This window comes from Salvelinus alpinus, chromosome 6, assembly GCF_045679555.1.
Source record: "Salvelinus alpinus chromosome 6, SLU_Salpinus.1, whole genome shotgun sequence".
Taxonomy (NCBI): domain Eukaryota; kingdom Metazoa; phylum Chordata; class Actinopteri; order Salmoniformes; family Salmonidae; genus Salvelinus; species Salvelinus alpinus.
In genome coordinates, this window is record NC_092091.1 from 45,021,801 (window position 1) to 45,038,480 (window position 16,680).

Sequence of the window (16,680 nt, forward strand, 5' to 3'; positions counted from 1 at the left end):
ATCCTTGGTGAAAACCTGCTCCAGAGCGCTCAGGACCTCAGACTGGGGTGAAGGTTCAACTTCCAGAAGAACAACTACCCTAAGCACACAGCCAAAACAACTCACAAGTGGCTTAGAGGGTGATGTTTTTGAAAGTGCTTGATTTGGACACTTGCAGCCCATTTTATATCACAGTCTTCCTGAGATCTGCAGGAATATAGTTCAATGTTTTTTGCTGATTTTACACTGGACTCCCAGTAACCCTCATTATATCACACCCTTGACAGACCTGGGACAGACTGTTACCCATAGAAACAGAATCTCATTCTAGTTCTGTGCTGTGCATCCAGTCAAACACAGAGCCCTTAACTCCACAGTCAGTTATAAGAGATATGACTTTGGGAAGGGGTGAACGTCTGGTTCAGTGTGTCTACATTCCTACATGAAAGCATGAAACCCAGTCGTAATTGTTCAATTGGGTTAGTGAAGTTGGTTGGGCAGAGCAACGGGGGGCTACGGTCTCGTTGGGGGGGGGTGTGTGCGCGCGCTCATGTATGCGAGTGACTGTGTGTGAGTACATGTACATATTTTCCTACATTATCAGGACGGGAATGTCGTTACAAGACACCATAATGTCATGGCAAGGTAGGAAAACAAGATTGTTTTTGATGTCCTGAATTTGTTAAAATGCTATTTTAGGCTTAGTTTTAAGGGTTTAGGGTAGGATTAACATTTATGTTAGGGTTAGATTTAGGGTTAAATTTAGGGTTTGGGATTGGGGTTAGCGTTAAGGTTAGGGTTAGGGAAAGTGTCACGAATCCCGCTTCCTGAGTCTGGGTTTGCCTGTGTGTCTGTCCTGGAGTGTGTTTCAGGTGTCCTGGAACGCACCCTGTCTGGTTGCCGGGCGAATTAGCTCATTGGGAGATTGGTTTCACCCGCACCTGTTTCCCGTCAGTAATCTGCACACCTGTCCTGATCATCATCTCTACCCTTCAAAAGCTCTGACCTGACTTCCATTCCCTGCCGGATCGTTAGCCATGAATAGTATGTTGTGCCTGAGTACCAGACTCCAGTTGGATAGAATTTGTTTTGTTGTTTTCATTTACGTATTGCTTGCCTTGAACTTACCTCCGTTTGTTTTGTCTTCAGTTACTCACCTGGATCATTCACTCCATTCCCGCCTGGTTGACAGAGGATTCTGCTACTACATTGGATTCACCTATTTCCTCTCATCTACTCACCACCGCTGCCCGTTACGCCATCTGGATATATCTACCTTTTCACATTTCACTGTAAATAAATACTCACCTTCTTCCTACGCTCCTTGTCCTGGTCTGCTTCTGGGTTCGATCTTGAAAGATCGTGACAGAACGATCCGGCCAGTAATGAACCCAGCGGACCTGGACTCCGTTTGCCATGCCATTACCCTGCAGGAGAAGAAATTGGGACAACACAATACGGCGCTACAGGAGATAGCGAGTTCGATCCAGAATTTATCTGCTAGCTTGACACAAGTCCAGGATCAGCTCAGTTTGCAGGTGATTCATTCACTACCGGTTTCACCCATCTCACCTGCCGTGTCTGAAGCGGTTCCATTTCGTGAACCCAAGGTACCGACGCCTGATAAATATGAAGGGGATTTGGGAAAATGCCGTTCGTTTCTTATGCAGTGTGGGTTAGTGTTTGATCTACAGCCCCATTCTTACGCCACTGACAAGGCTAGGATAGCCTTTGTTATTGAACTGTTGCGTGGAAGAGCTCTGGAATGGGCTTCAGCCGTTTGGGAACGACAGGGAACCTGCACGGCTTCATATCAGGAGTTCACGGGAGAGATGAGGAAGCTTTTTGATCATCCAGTCCGAGGTAAGGACGCAGCTAAACGTTTGTTCTCTCTTCGCCAAGGAGATCGCAGTGTGGCAGATTTTATGATTGAGTTCAGGACATTGGCTGTGGAGAGTGGTTGGAATGAGGAGTCACTACAAGCGTTTTTTTACAAGGGGTTGTCAGATGAACTTAAGGATGAGCTGATTTCTTATCCAGAGCCTAGTGACTTAGACAGCTTGGTCGCTTTATCTATTCGGGTTGATAATAGAGTCCGAGAGAGAAGGAGGGAGAAGCAGTGGGGTCTATCCAATCAATCTGTAACTCGGTTACCATTCGGTTCAGGAGGTGAACCAGGACGTATTGATCGTTATTATCCACAAGGGATTAGTGGAGGAGTCTTGCCACCAGATTCTGAACCAATGCAAGTGGGGCGACACGGGCTAACTAAGGAGGAGTGCCAAAGTAGACGTGAGACCAATAGCTCTTTCTACTGTGGTAGATCGGGACATTACAACTCCGCTTGTCCACAGCGCCCGTTAAACTGCCCGGCTCGCTAAATTTGGGAGGAATTTTAGCGAGCCAGTTTCAATCTCTCAAGGATCTTGTCAGACCCCGTTTTCCTGCGACCCTTATGAATAAGGATCAGAGTTTTGACCTGAACGCTTTTATCGATTCAGGTGCCGATGGCAACTTTATGGATGCCGACTTGGTGGAACAGCTGGGGCTTTCCAAGGAGCAATTGCCGGAAGCCATTGAAGCAACCACTCTGAACGGCAGTAGTCTGGCACGGATCACTATGAGGACTGAACCGGTTAAGATGTTGGTGTCGGGAAATCATTCAGAGTTTATCTCTTTCTTCATTTTGTCCTCGCCCCATGTTCCTCTGGTTCTTGGTTACCCCTGGCTGAAGGAACACAATCCCTCGTTTGATTGGGTGACAGGGAAGGTAACTAGTTGGAGCATTGAGTGTCATGCTAACTGCCTTAGGACTGCCTGTTCTCCTGCTGTTTCCAGTCAGGTCAGTGACTCTGCTCCTCCTGATTTGTCCCTGGTTCCAGAAACATATCACGAGTTGGGTGAGGTATTCAGTAAACAGAAGGCTCTGTCTCTTCCTCCCCACCGACCTTATGATTGTGCGATTAATCTGTTTCCTGGATCTGCCTTTCCCAAGGGACGGTTATACAGTATCTCTCGACCGGAACGTGAGGCCTTGGAGACCTACATCAAGGAGTCTCTAGCTACAGGTCTCATTCGGCCATCGTCATCACCTTTGGGAGCAGGATTTTTTTTTGTGAGCAAGAAGGATGGTTCTCTTCGACCGTGTATTGATTATCGGGGTTTGAATGAGATTACGGTTAAGAACAAGTATCCCCTGCCCTTGATGAGCTCGGCTTTCGATTCCTTACAGGGTGCTACGGTTTTTACGAAGCTTGATTTACGTAATGCTTATCATTTGGTTCGGATCAAGGAGGGGGACGAGTGGTTGACTGGGTTCAATACTCCGATGGGACATTTTGAGTACCAGGTGATGCCGTTTGGACTGACCAACGCTCCGGCGGTGTTCCAAAGTATGGTGAATGACGTTTTGAGAGATATGATTGGGATTTTTGTGTTCGTTTACCTGGATGATATCCTCATCTTCTCAAAGGAGCTTTCTAGCCACGTTCTGCATGTCAAGCAGGTCCTGCACCGGTTATTGGAGAACCGTCTGTTCGTGAAGGCGGAGAAGTGTGATTTTCACGCCCATACAACGTCCTTCCTCGGGTACATCATATCCAGGGGAGAGATCAAGATGGACCAAGAGAAGGTTCGGGCGGTTCGGGATTGGGTCCAGCCCGGTACAAGATTGCAGCTCCAGAGATTCCTGGGGTTTGCGAATTTTTATCGGAGGTTTATCCGTGACTACAGCCGGGTGGCTGCACCTTTAACTGCCCTGACGTCTTGCACCAGAAAGTTCTGTTGGACTCCTGAGGCAGACCGAGCATTTCTGGACTTGAAGAGCCGATTCACCAACGCCCCGATTCTCTCTCAACCTGACACTTCCCGTCAGTTCGTTGTGGAAGTGGATGCTTCTGATGTGGGTGTGGGCGCCATCCTGTCCCAGCGTAGCTCCACTGACGGTAAACTCCATCCCTGCGCTTTCTACTCTGGTCGTCTTTCTCCAGCTGAAAGAAACTACGATGTGGGTAACCGGGAGCTTCTCGCTGTGAAGCTTGCCTTGGAGGAGTGGCGGCACTGGTTGGAGGGAGCGGAGCAACCGTTTGTGGTCTGGACTGACCACAAGAATCTGGCTTACGTACAATCGGCTAAACGTCTCAACGCCCGTCAGGCTAGGTGGGCCTTGTTTTTTGGACGTTTCAATTTTTCCCTGACATTCCGACCTGGGTCTAAGAACGGGAAGGCGGACGCCCTGTCCCGGATGTTCTCTAAGACGGAGGAGAGTGGGGTCAAGACTGAGACGATTCTTCCCCAGAATGTTGTCGTGGGAGCCGTTACATGGAGGATAGAGGAGGATGTGATGGCGGCCCTTCGGACGCAGCCCGGCCCCGGTAACGGTCCACTCGGTCGGTTGTTCGTACCCGAGTCGGTCCGTTCTGCTGTCCTTCAGTGGTCCCACGCCAGCAAGATAGCTTGTCACCCTGGCGTTGCTCGGACTATGGCACTACTGCGCAGACGTTTTTGGTGGCCTGCCATGGGAGAAGATACCCGGAGGTTTGTTGCCGCATGTCCTGTTTGTGCCCAGAACAAGAGTACCAATCGGCCCAGCTCTGGGCTTCTTCATCCCCTACCTATTCCTCGGCGACCTTGGTCGCATCTGGCCCTGGATTTTGTCACGGGATTGCCCCCTTCTGTTGGGAACACGGTCATTCTGACCATTGTGGACAGATTCAGCAAGTTTGCTCATTTTGTTCCTCTCTCCAAGCTTCCATCGGCTACGGAGACGTCCGAGATCCTGGTCAGGGAGGTTTTCAGGGTTCACGGATTGCCCAGTGACATTGTGTCTGACCGTGGTCCTCAGTTTACCTCTGCTGTCTGGAAATCCTTCTGTTTGGCCATTGGAGCTACAGTCAGTCTCACTTCTGGATTTCACCCACAATCTAATGGTCAAGCGGAGAGAGCCAACCAGAAGATGGAGTCCACGCTGCGTTGTCTTGTCTCCTCTGATCCCACCTCTTGGTCATCTCAATTACCCTGGGTTGAGTATGCCCATAATACCCTTCCTTCATCTGCCACTGGGATGTCCCCCTTCCAATGCCTTTACGGATACCAACCTCCTTTGTTTCCTTCTCAGGAGAGGGATCTCTCGGTTCCTTCTGTCCAGACCCATATTCGTCGTTGCCACCGGACCTGGCATCGGGCCAGGAAGGCTCTCCTTAGAGTTTCTGACCGGTATCAGATACAGGCGAACCGTCGCCGTATTCCTGCCCCAGCTTATACGGTTGGAGATAAGGTTTGGTTGGCTACACGGGATCTTCCTCTACGGACGGAGTCAAGGAAGTTGTCACCTAAGTTCATTGGTCCGTTTGTAGTGGAGAGAATCATAAATCCTGTGGTGGTTCGACTCAAGTTGCCTGCAACACTTAGAGTGCATCCCACTTTTCATGTCTCCTGTCTCAAGCCGGTTCACCTCAGTCCTCTGTTGCCTCCTCCTCCTCGTCCTCCTCCTCCTCGGATGATCGGAGGTGGTCCTGTCTACACGGTGCGCCGCATCATGGACTCCAGACGGCGGGGTCGAGGGTACCAGTTTCTAGTGGACTGGGAAGGATATGGTCCAGAGGAGAGGAGTTGGATTCCTCGGCGACAGATTCTGGATGACGACCTGATTCGTGACTTCTACCGCCTCCATCCTGGCGCTCCAGGTAGTCCGCCCGGTGGCGTTCGTCGGAGGGGGGGTACTGTCACGAATCCCGCTTCCTGAGTCTGGGTTTGCCTGTGTGTCTGTCCTGGAGTGTGTTTCAGGTGTCCTGGAACGCACCCTGTCTGGTTGCCGGGCGAATTAGCTCATTGGGAGATTGGTTTCACCCGCACCTGTTTCCCGTCAGTAATCTGCACACCTGTCCTGATCATCATCTCTACCCTTCAAAAGCTCTGACCTGACTTCCATTCCCTGCCGGATCGTTAGCCATGAATAGTATGTTGTGCCTGAGTACCAGACTCCAGTTGGATAGAATTTGTTTTGTTGTTTTCATTTACGTATTGCTTGCCTTGAACTTACCTCCGTTTGTTTTGTCTTCAGTTACTCACCTGGATCATTCACTCCATTCCCGCCTGGTTGACAGAGGATTCTGCTACTACATTGGATTCACCTATTTCCTCTCATCTACTCACCACCGCTGCCCGTTACGCCATCTGGATATATCTACCTTTTCACATTTCACTGTAAATAAATACTCACCTTCTTCCTACGCTCCTTGTCCTGGTCTGCTTCTGGGTTCGATCTTGAAAGATCGTGACAGAAAGAGTTAGGGTTACGGTTAGGGTTACAGTTAGGCTTAGGGAACATAGGATTTTGAATTAGAATACCTTTTGAAACCCCAAAAAGTCCTGAAAATGCACTTTATAAAAAGCTGTGTGCGTGTGTTTGGAGCCTCATTAGACATTGCAGCATGGACTCGGATAACCCCTCCGTCTCGCTTCCTTACCCCAGTGCTATTTCACTCTTTTTCTCAAATCAGTTACTTTCGCAATTCGACAAATGCAGGAGTCAAACTCCGGTCGCCAGTGCTGCTGTGCTTTGGTATTGGCAGGGGCTGGGAGCAGACAGAGAGCGTATCAAATTCAGTATTTTCATCTTCACAAGCAAGGAGCATGGTTTCTGTTGAATGTGGGTTCACATTGAGGCCACAGAGATAATGATGGAGGAACTCTGAGTGTCGACAAGTAGTTCTCTCTGATCTCTCCGATTCCTGTGGATTCCTGGGAGGTTGTGTGCTATTTTATTAGTTGCCTGGATGATGCTACCTGTAGGCTAACATAAATATTAACATCAGCAAAAGATTACTATTCTAACATGAAATTGCAGCAAAAGTTTGGACCAAACAATGTCATCAACAAGTTTGTACCTTAGTGTGATGTCATTAGTAAAGTATAGTATGTGTAGTCACTTCAACATCAGATTTGCAACTTTTCTGTTTACACTATACTTACATTTACCCTGAATGTGGTGTGGCTAAATTCACTTTCCTGCTTCTCGTGTGTATGCAGCTATTTGCGTACCGTAAATACCATAGTGTGTACATATACAGTGCCTTCAGAAAGTATTCACACCCCTTGACTTATTTCACAGTTTGTTGTGTTACAGCTTGAATTTAAAATGGAATTAAATAGATGTATTGTTTCATCTACACAACTGCCTATAATGACAGAGTGAAAACATGGTTTTTGCACATTTATTGAAAATAAAATGTAGAAATATCTCATTTAGATAAATATTGACACCCCTGAGTCAATACTATGTAGAAGCCCCTTTGGCAGTGAGTCTTTCTGAGTAAATCTCTAAGCTTTCCTGGATTGTGCAACATTTGCACATTATTGGTTTCAAAATTCTTCAAGCTCTGTCAAATTGGTTGTTGATCATTGCTAGACAACCATTTTCAGGTTGTGCCATAGATTTTCAAGTAGATTTAAGTCAAAACTGTAACTCAGCCACTCACGGACATTCACTGTCTTCTTGGTAATCAATTCCAGTATAGATTTTGCCTTGTGAATTCATCTCCCAGTGTCTGGTGGAAAGAAGACTGAACCAGGTTTTCCTCTAGGATTTTGTCTGTGCTTAGCTCCATTCCGTAAATGTTATTTTTGTAAAAAAACTCCCCAGTCCTTAACGATTACAAGCATACCAATAACATGATGCAGCCACCTGAAAATATGGAGAGTGGTACTCTTTGTATTCAGGACAAGAAGTTAGTTGCTTTGCCACATTTTCTGCAGTATTACTTTAGTGCCTTGTTGCAAACAGGATGCATATTTTGGATTTTTTTGTTGTTTTACAAGCTTCCTTCTTTTTTACTCTGTCAATTAGGTTAGTGTTGTGGAGTAACTACAATGTTGTTGATACATCCTATCACAGCCATTAAACTCTGTTTTAAAGTCAGCATTGGCCTCATGAGAGTGGTTTCCTTCCTCTCCGGTAACAGAGTTGGGAAGGACGCATGTATCTTTGTAGTGACTGGGTGTAATGTGTAATTAACTTCACCATGCTCAAAGGGAGATTCAATGTCTCCTTTTTATTTTGAAATACCCAAAACCCTGGTATTTGTGATGGAATCTGTGTTCGAAATTCACTTCTCGACTGAGGGACCTTACAGATAATTCTATGTGTGGGGTACAGAGATGAGGTAGGCTTGCCATAACAAAGGGGTTAAATATTTATTGACTCAATACATTTTAGTTTTAGATTTTTTTGATTCATTTGTAAAAAAAATTATTGAAAAACATTATTCTACATTGACATTATGGGGTACTGTGTGTAGGCCAGTGACAATCAATGTTAAATTCAGGCTGTATCACAACAAAATGTAGAAAAATTTAAGGGTAAGGAAGACCTTCTGAAGCCACTGTAGACAAAGAATCGTTTTTCAAACTATACAGGAGCTTCTCATCTCAACCACATTGCACATAATGTTGGTCACTTGATTAATGCAGCGATTCTCAAATGCGTGGACATTTTCAATTTGGCTAACAGAACAGAAATGCTGTCTACTGCTATTAAGGTAAGTAAGGTCATTTTTGCAGGGACATGTGGCTTTAGAAAGCCATGGTCTTTCTACTGTACCACTCAGAGGGGGTATGTACCACTCAGAGGGGGGCATGTGGTGTAGATGTGTCCCACACTACCTACAGAGGTGGCTTGAGAAAGAGATCTGTCTCTTAACACTCCTAAAATATGTGTCCTGGAACTAGTATCTGCAGTCAAACTAGTGTAGTGAAAGAGGCCCTAGATGAGGTACTGGTAGATAAATCGCTTCAGTGTCAAGTTTCCGTCACTGTACCTTCCAAATCGAACCAAATATCAAAAATTATAAATACTGTACAATTCATTGTTAAACACAGTAGGCGATCAATAAATCACAATGGGTCCTATTAATCCTCATGTTACGGATCAATGGAAACTTGCAAGTGTAATGTACACGAGGGGAGACAGAGAGCTGGTTTCAAGCGCAGCAGGTGTTTATTGCAAAGGACCACAGGAGGAGACAGGTAGCTGGGTCCAGGGGCAGGCAGAAGTTCATACACAGGGGGTCAAAAAAGGGCAACAGGGAAAGGGAAAAGACTAGTAACGTAGTCCGGGAGATCAGGCAATAGGTAGATAACAGGAAATCCGAAAGGCTAAAGTACAGGCAGGGAATAAGCAAAAAGGCGTCGTTAGTGAGGCAGGCAAAAACTATCATACACAGGAGGAGTCAATCACGGGAAACCCAGCACTCTGAAAGACATGTGTCACAAAACAAACAATACCTCAGTGATTGGGTGCAAAGAACTGAACTAAATAGTGTGTGATAATGACATACAGGTGTGTGAACAGGTGATTCGAATTCAGGTGATTGGGATCTGGAGAGTGAGCTGCGTTCAGGGGATCTAGGTGTTTGAGAGTGTGAGCTGGAAAGTGAGCTGCGTTCAGGGGATCTACTTGTTTGAGGGTGTGAGTTGGAAGCAGACGTTACAGCAGGTGTGTTAGCAGAATGTGTGGAAGAAATAGTGAGTTTGTGGCACCAACAATAGTGATCCATAAGGCTTCAACTCCACTACCAATGCCTAGCACCTAGAACCACAGTGTCCATTTTGTGCCAAACGGCTCAGCAGACACGGGCCAAAGCAGAGAGGTGTGTAACAGTGTGTAACTGGAGGATCAGTGAGCCATTGATCAGCAGCTTAATGTGCCTTACTGGAGCTGCTGCCTTAACGACCGCTATTGTTTTCTCCTTCGTTTAATGGTTCTATTTGCAGTAAACCATTCCCCATCCACCTCATCAACCACAGACTACGGTCACACAGAGACTCAACACACACATGCAGGCATGCACACACACGCACACAAGCAATCATGCTTGCATACACAAAACATTTAAAGGAAACAGACACACGAAACGAGAGCCATTCCTCCCACTGTAGCCATCATCTCCCCTACACAGGGGTCTTAAGTGAGCTTTAATTGGAGATGAGTCCTCCTGTGTGCGCTTTATGAGTGTGACAGTGAGCCAGGCCTGTCAGTCTGTCAGACATACTGTACACTCAGCTCCTCAACATGGAACCAGGATGGCTGAAAAGATAGGCTAGAAACGGATTCTCTCTCTATCTCTCTCACTCTGTCTCTATCTCTCTCAGATGAATTCAAAATGGTCGTGGGAGTGTTACTAATGCAATACCTTTTGTTGTCTGTTCTGTTCAATGGAGGAATGACGTGCGTCACGCAAGAAGGCCTGTACCTCGATATTTGTAATCATTTATTCTCTCACTCTCACTGTCTCTGTCTCTGTCTCTGTCTCTGTCTCTGTCTCTGTCTCTGTCTCTGTGTGTGTGTGTGACGTAGCAGACCAGGGTCATTTATAATTTAAACTGGACTTACACCTTTATGGGGCATCACTCCAGCAAAGCTGATTTAAAATACAACCTACTATAGCTGAGAGAGTATCAAATCACATTTTTGGCTAAGAGTGAAATACTTACTTACGGTCCTTTTCCAACCATGCAGAGTTAAAGATAGAGAATCAACATTTTAAAATGTAAATAGAAATAGCGGCACAAGGAATAAGTACACAGTGAATAACGAATAACAATAACGGGTAAAAAATAACATGGATATATACAGGGAGTACCAATACCGGGTGTGTATGTGTATTTTGAGGTGTCAGTGTAAGTATGTGTGGGTCGAGTCCAGTATGTGTTCATAAAGTCAGTGCAAGAGAGTTAGTAAAAAAAGTGTCAATGCAGGTAGCCATTTGATTAGCTATTTAGTAGTCTTGTTTAGCAGTCTTATGGCTTGGGAGTAGAAGCTGTTCAGGGTCCTGTTGGCTCCTGGTTTGTTTGCCGTGCGATAGCAAAGAGAACAGTCTATGGTTTGGGTTTCTGGAGTCTTTGACAGTTTTTTGGGGCTAGTCCTCTGACACCGCCTGGTATAGAGGTCCTGGATGGCAGAGAGTTTGACACCAGTGATGTACTGGGCCATACTCACCGCCCTCTGTAGCACCTTGCGGTTGGGTGCCTAGCAGTTGCCATACCAAGCGGTGATGCAACCAGTCAAGATGCTCTCGGTGGTGCACCTGTATAACTTTCTGAGGATCTGAGGGCCCATGCCAAATCTTTTCAGCCTGAGGGGGAAGAGGTGCTGTTGTGCCCTCTTCACAACTGCGTGGGTGTGTGTGGACCATGTTAATTCCTGAGTGATGTGGACACAGAGGAACTTGAAGCTCTCAACCCGCTCCACTACAGCCCCATTGATGTGGATGGGGCCATGCTCCCACCTCTGGTTCCTGCAGTCCATGATAAGCTCCTTTGTCACGCTGACATTAAGGGAGAGGTTGTTGTCCTGGCAGCACACTGCCACGTCTCTGACCTGCTCCCTATAGGCTGCCACATCGTTGTCTGTGATCAGTCCTGCCACCATCGTGTCATCAGCAAACTTGATGATGGTGTTGGAGATGGAGCGAGAGAGCGAGCGAGAGAGAGCGGACGTGACAGACATGATGAAACAATAAAGACGTGGTGATAGTCACACACGCACACACACACCAGTGGAGGCTGGTGGGACTAGCTATAGGAGCACAGGCTCATTGTAATGGCTGAAATTGAATATGAGGAACGGAGTAAAAATTGGTTTCCACATGTTCGACGTGTTTGATACCGTTCCATCGATTCCATTCCAGACATTACACTGAGCCTGTCCTCCTAAAGCTCCTCCCACCAGGCTCCTCTGACACACACATCCTGGTCGACCCAGGGGATCATTCATCATTCAGGAATAATATAAAGTGAGTGAGTGTGTAAAGTAGAAGGGTGTAATTGGGGCGCGCAGTAATTGACTTCTGTGTTGGTAATTGATCACATGATGACAGATAGGATTGAAGAGTGACATGACTTAAAGAAGGAAGGCTGGATTTGTGCTGATATGAGGTGATCTGATCCATTCTATACCAGAGAACGACATTTCCATACACAGGAAGCGGCGCAGGTCCTAATCCAGGCACTTGTCATCTTCCGTCTGGACTACTGCAACTCTCTGCTGGCTGGGCTCCCCGCTTGTGCCATCAAACCCCTTTAACTCATCCAGAATGTCGCAGCATGCCTGGTGTTCAACCTTCCCAAGTTCTCCCATGTCACCCAGATCTTCCTCACTCTCCACTGGCTCCCAGTGGAAGCTAGCATCCACTTCAAGACCCTGGTGCTTGCCTATGGAGCTGCAAGAGGAACCTACCCTTAGGATATGCCCTACCATACACCCCAACCCGAGCACTCTATACTGCCACCTCTGGTCCCTTGGCCTCCCACCCCTACGAAGCACAGGCTACCGCTCATGCTAGTCAATGCTCTTCTCTGCCCTGCCACCCAAATGGTGGAACAAGCTTCCCCCTAACTTTAGGAAAGCTGAGTCCCTGCCCATCTTCCCAAAACATCTGAAAATCTACTTCTTCGCTGAGTATCTTAACAAACAAAAAAACACTAACACTCGCATTTGTCTATTCCTACAAGCACTGACTTTGCTGATAACTACTTTATTGAGTAAAAATGTACTTACTATGACTCTGAAATGTTGTCTCACCTAGCTATCTTAAGATGAATGCACTAACTGTAAGTCACTCTGGATAATAATAATAACTTTCTTTGTATACCTCTTTTCAATACGAGTAAAATAGTGCTTCACATTTTAAACTAATAAAAAAAGTACTTAAAAAGAAACAAAGACAGAAGGAAGGAGAATGAAAAAATATAGCTAATTAAATTCATACATTGAAATCATACATTTAAAGCATCTTTATAAAAGTGTGTCTTCAGCAGGGATTTAAAAAGAGGCACTGAATCTGCAAACCTGATCTCCTCTGGTAGATCTCCAATGTCTAGGGGCCCTAATGGTAAATGCCCAGTCTCCTTTCGTTTTCAACCTATACTTTGGAATAATCAACAGTGCCCTGCCAAAGGATCTCAGGATGTGTCCAGGCTTGTAGGAAGATAAAATATTTGAGCTATAGGATGGGCCTAAACCAAGCCTTAAACGTGATTAATACAATTTTTTGATCGTTTCTAAATGTAACTGGTAGCCAGTGTAGAGAAGTTAAAATGGGTGTGACATGGTTACATTTCCTGGTGCCTGTTATATAGCCGAGCTGCAGCATTTTGAACAAACCGTATACAATGGAGTGATTTATAACTGAGACATGTACAGTGTACAAAGAGCTACAGTAATCTATGCATGAGGAAATAAAAGCATGCATAAATCCTTGACTTTAGCTATATTTTCAGATTATAAAATCAGGACTGGACAATCTTCTTTACATGCAACTCAAGGATTAGGTCATGGTCAAAGAAGACCCCAAGGTTTCAGGCTGTAGGCTTTACAATTGTGAAGAAATGACTACGGTTATTTACAATCCAGGTTCTGGCAAGGTGGGGGGGGTCAGATAAAACAACCTCTGATTTCCTATCATTGAGCAAGAGAAAATTGTCAGACATCCAACATTGATTTTCAGCAAGACACTTGTGAAGGATAGCTACGCTATCTTGGTCGGTGGGTCTGATTGGTCTCTTTATTTCTCTCGCTCTGCCTCTCTCTCTCTCTCTTGCTCTCTCTCTCTCTGCTACCGTTTCAGTGCTGACCTCAGGGTCTGAGGGGTGTCTGTGTTTCCTCAGAGTGTATAAACATCCTCCTGCAGGTCATTCAGAATACACATACACAGACTCACGCGCACACACACTACGAGCTGACTGAGGGGGAGCCAAGCCATGTCACAATGACACACTACAGATCTTTACATAGGCTATACACACACTCTAGAGGGGAATACGGTGTGAGGTTATGAGTTATCACTGTGTATGTGGTGCTGTAAAATATAATCCTCTGAAGGGTATACTATGGTACTAAATGTTACATTAAGGTATAGTATAACATTGCCCCATATGGCATGGAACAACACAGCATTGTGGAGTCAAATTCATCACCATGCAGCCTATTAATTGTTTCTCCTTCCAGTATTCTGCTTCTGCTCCTTCTAGAACAAAGAATTACAGCCAGTCTAAATTAGTGCTGTGATACTTCATAAAACCAAGACACTGGGGGAACAACCCACAGCGCAGATTATCAGATTGAACTGGTTATTGAGCGACATCAACTTTTCTAGCTTACCCTACTGTATAACCCCAGCCAAGCCCACCTCATCCCCTGTGTATCCCTCGTCCTAGATTGTGTGTGTTACTGTTGTCGCTGAAAGTCTTTTTATTTGACACTGTATCCAGACAGACTGAGATGGAGACTAAAGTATTTTTTACTTTACTTTATTTTCTGAACTCTTCATGGACTGCACTGTTGGTTAAGGGCTTGTGAGTAAGCATTTCAAGGTAAGGTCTACACTTGTTGTATTACGGACTACAAAGGGAAACCCAGCTGTGAGCTGCCCAGTGACACGAGCCTACCAGATGAGCTAAATGTCTTTTATGCTCTCTTCGAGGCAGGCAACACTGAAGCATGCATGAGAGCACCAGCTGTTCCGGATGACTGTGTGATAACGCTCTCGGTAGTCGATGTGAGCAAAACCTTTAACATTCACAAAGCCGCGGGGCCAGACAGATTACCAGGACATGTAAGCATGCGTGGACGAACTGGCAATTGTCTTCACTGACATTTTCAACCTCTCCCTGACCGAGTCTGTAATACCTACACGTTTCAAGCAAACCACCATAGTCCCTGTGCCCAAAGAAGCGAAGGTAACCTGCCTAAATGATTACTGCCCCGTAGCATTCGAGTCAGTAGCCATGCAGTGCTTTGAAAGGCTGGTCATGGCTCACATCAACAGCATCATCCCGGATACCCTAGACCTACTCCAATTTGCATACCGCCCCAACAGATCCATAGATGACGCAATCTCAATCGCACTACACACTGCCCTTTCCCACCTGGAAAAAAGGAACACCTATGTGAGAATGCTGTTCATTGACTACAGCTCAGCGTTCAACACCATAGTGCCACGCTGATCCTTAACACGGGGGCCCCTCAGGGGTGTGCGATTAGTCCCCTCCTGTACTCCCTGTTCACCCACGACTGCGTGGCCAAGCATGACTCCAACACCATCATTAAATTTGCTGACAACACAACAGTGATAGGCCTGATCACTGACAACGATGAAACAGCATATAGGGAGGAGGTCAGAGACCTGGCAGTGTGGTGCCAGGACAACAACCTCTCCCTCAATGTGACCAAGACAAAGGAGCTGATCATGGACTGCAGGAAAAGGCGGAACGAACAGGCCCCCATTAACATCGATGGGGCTGTATTGGAGCAGTTCAAGAGCTTCAAGTTCCTTGGTGTCCACATCACCAACAAACTATCATGGTCCAAACACACCAAGGCAGTGGTGAAGAGGGCATAACAACACCTTTTCCCCCTCAGGAGACTGAAAAGATTTGGCAAAGTTCTACAGCTGCACCATCGAGAGCATGCTGACCTGTTGCATCACCACCTGGTATGGCAACTGCTCAGCATCTGACCGTAAGGCGCTATAGAGGGTAGTGCGTATGGCACTGGGGCCAAGCTTCCTGCCATCCAGGACCTATATACTAGGCGGTGATAGAGGAAAGACCAAAAAATAGTCAAAGACTCCAGTCACGTATGTCACAGACTTCTCTCTGCTACCACATGGCAAGCGGTACCGGAGCGCAAATCTAGGACTAAAAGGCTCCTTAACAGCTTCTACCCCCAAGCTGAACAATTAATCAAATGGCCACCTGGACTATTTACATCGACACCCCCCCCCCCCCCATTTTTACACTGCTGCTATCCGCTGTTTATTATCTACCCCCTATATATAGCCTAATTATTGTTATTTTATTGTGTTACTTTTTGATTATTTTTTACTTTAGATTATTTGGTAAATATTTTCTTATCCAACAGTGCAGTTCAAGAAACTGTTAAGAGCTTGTAAGTTAGCATTTCACGGTAAGTTCTACACCTGTTGTATTTGCCGCATGTGACAAATAAAGTTTGATTTGATTTACTCTAACCTGCATCCATGCTCTCTCTTTATCCTACCAAGGCTACACAAATAATTATCAACACAGAAAAGTCTTCAAAATATCTTTAAAATATTCCTTCAGATCTAGGGAATAGTTGTTCTAAAGACAGAAACGGATTTAACTTGTAGCCTATTTCAATGCAGTGAGTCTGTCAACCTAAAATACAGACCACTTTGTCATCGTGACTATATAAAAAGGTCATCAATTGGTGTCGATTTAATAGATTGATAAACCTGATTGGCCCTGCTAATCAATTGACTGATCTGCGGACTAATTGATTTGTAGCTGGCATTCTCAGAGGGATTGGTCCACCAGTGAAGATAAATACCCAAGGTGAATGTTAAATACCCAAGGTGAATGTTAAATACCCAAGGTGAATGTTTTCTCTCCACGTAACCCTGTGTCAATAGAGAAAACAAAGGGCTGGATCTACATCATTCTATTGTTAGTATAGAGAGAGGCCTACTGCTGATAGGCCGACTGCTGGTGGAGGAAGTCACGGTTTATGTGGTAAGATAGAACTACCAGGGTGAAGAGAGAGAGAGACAGAGAGAGAGAGAGAAAACTCTTACCATAATATGGTCCTTGATGGTCCTCCTCCAGAGCACTCAGGACCGAACGTTCACCTTCCAACAGGCCAACGACCCTAAGCACTTAGCC

At 45.8% G+C, this 16,680-nt stretch overlaps 1 long non-coding RNA gene across 1 annotated transcript; it reads left to right on the forward strand.

Annotated features, from left to right (window-relative positions):
- Positions 1 to 898: 898 nt before the first annotated feature.
- LOC139578745 (uncharacterized) lies at positions 899 to 1,297 on the forward strand. Its single transcript, XR_011675607.1, has 2 exons — positions 899 to 1,023; positions 1,129 to 1,297. It is a non-coding gene; the product is annotated as an uncharacterized lncRNA (long non-coding RNA).
- Positions 1,298 to 16,680: the final 15,383 nt, after the last annotated feature.